General features: G+C 23.5%; 1 protein-coding gene and 1 long non-coding RNA gene across 8 annotated transcripts in view; one reads left to right on the forward strand and one right to left on the reverse strand.

Annotated features, from left to right (window-relative positions):
* Positions 1 to 2,500, forward strand: part of LOC143027848 (uncharacterized) — a 93,380-nt gene that overhangs the window by 63,646 nt on the left and 27,234 nt on the right. The window contains exon 3 of one of the 3 annotated variants that reach the window (XR_012966657.1): positions 557 to 660. The exons of the other annotated variants lie outside the window; for them this stretch is intronic. This is a non-coding gene — a long non-coding RNA (uncharacterized LOC143027848). Of the gene's footprint in view, positions 1 to 556; positions 661 to 2,500 lie in introns of those variants that run through there. 3 annotated transcript variants of the gene reach the window in all.
* The window catches only part of LOC143027847 (teneurin-m-like), a 1,035,709-nt gene that overhangs the window by 43,175 nt on the left and 990,034 nt on the right, over positions 1 to 2,500 (reverse strand). The gene's annotated exons all lie outside the window — the stretch shown is intronic.

Genomic DNA, 2,500 nt, shown 5'->3' on the forward strand with positions numbered 1-2,500 from the left:
TAAAGTCTCTGCCCTGTATAGTGTTGTAGGTACAGTCACTCCATCATCTAATCTTTGCTCTACCTCGGTGGTTCTTAACCTTGAGATCTCCGAAAATCTTCTCGTACTCATCCAATATAAATATAATAAAAAAGAATATGAAAAGGATTAGTGATACAAACGTTGCTGAGAAGTGGTTAGATATATTCAGCTACTGAATACAGGTACTTTTTATTTCAAATTAGAAATGTCATTTAGTAGGCTACAATGAATGAACATTACGCTTTATCATTGTAGATATACCCGAGTACTGTACCATTACACTGGCTATCATGTCTCGTACCCCCAGATTTAAGGCTTCGTACCCCTTCGGGGCTCAGGTACCCCAGGTAAAGAACCACTAATTTTCATCCTTTATCAAACACCTATTTCTATTTCACCAAAACGATATCCCCGCTCTAGAGCTAACCTCCACCCCTACTCCGCAATTCGTAGTATGTTGAATATAATGCATATTACGTGATATATAATGTGTAAAATGCATTGCAAAATAAGCATTATGTAATATTACCAACAGATAGGGGGGAAGATGACGAGATCAGGAGAGCCACTGCGAGAGAGAGCGAGAGGGAGAATGACGTGGGGAGCTAAAGGGACAGAGGATGAGAGTGACACCGAGACGAAACATAAGGGTGAGGCAGAGGCTGTCTCCGTGGAGCGGTGCTCTAGGAGAGAAACCGCCTCCACGTGGCTCGAATGAAAAGTTTCGTATTCACAGATGGAGAGATAGACAGGTGTTTATATATATATAATTTATATATATATATATATATATACTGTGTATATATATATATATATATATATATATATATATATATATATATATATATATATAGATACACACACATATACATATATACATATATATATATACATACATACATAGATATATAAAATATATATATACATAAATATATACATATATACATATATATATATATATATTATACATATGTATACGCATACAATTATATATATACAATATATAAATGTATATGCACATTTACAAATATATATATACACATATATAGAAGAATATATAAAACATTTTGTATACACTTGTATATATAAATGAATATATATATATGTATAAATATATATATATATATATATACATATAGATATGTATATACATATATATATATACTCATATATATAGATATGTATATACATATATATATATATATACTCATATATATATACAAAATTATATATATGTATCAATATATATACATATATATACATATGTATATATATATATATAAATATACGTGTATATATATTCAACTGTAATTATATATATAAATATATGTATATATATATATATGCGTATATATATTCAACTGTTATATATATATATATATATATATATATATATATATATATATACGTGTATATATACATTCAATTGTATTTATATTATATATGTATATATATACATATATATATATATTATATATGTATATATATATGTAATATGTGTGTGTGTGTATATATATGTATATATAATGTATATGTACAAATATGTGTATATATATATATATGTATATATATATACTATATATGTATGTATACATATATATATGTGTGTATATATGTATATAGATGTATATATGTATGTACATATATAAATATATATATGTATATATGCATATATATGTATGTATATGTATACATATGTATGTATATGTATATATATATAATATATATGTACATATATATATATATATATGTACATATACATGCATATATATGTACATGTATATATATATATATATAGGTATATATAAATGTATATGTATAAATATATATGTATACATGTATATATATATATACATGTATGTATATATGTATATATATGTATATATATATATATATGTATGAAACCATATTTATATACAATATATATATACATATATACTCACACATATATATATATATAAATGTACTCACGCATATATGCATATATATATGTATATATATATATATGTATATGTTTATATATGCATATATATGTATATATATATGTATATATATGTATATGTTTATATATGCATATATATGTATGTATATGTATGTATATGTATACATATATGTATGTATATATGTATACATATATGTATGTATATATGTATTATATATATATGTATATATATATGTATATATATATATGTACGAAACCATATTTATATACAATATATTTACATATATACTCACACATATATACATATAAATGTACTCACGCACACACACATACACACAAACACACACACATACACACACGCGCGCGCGCACACACACACACTCACACACACACACACACACACACATATATATATATATATATATATAATATATATATATATATATTTCAATTTGTATATATATACATATATATATATATGTATATATATGTATAAACACACACACACACACACACACACACATATATATATATATA

Source organism: Oratosquilla oratoria, chromosome 8, assembly GCF_046742065.1.
Source record: "Oratosquilla oratoria isolate Oo_2021 chromosome 8, ASM4674206v1, whole genome shotgun sequence".
Classification (NCBI taxonomy): Eukaryota; Metazoa; Arthropoda; class Malacostraca; order Stomatopoda; family Squillidae; genus Oratosquilla; species Oratosquilla oratoria.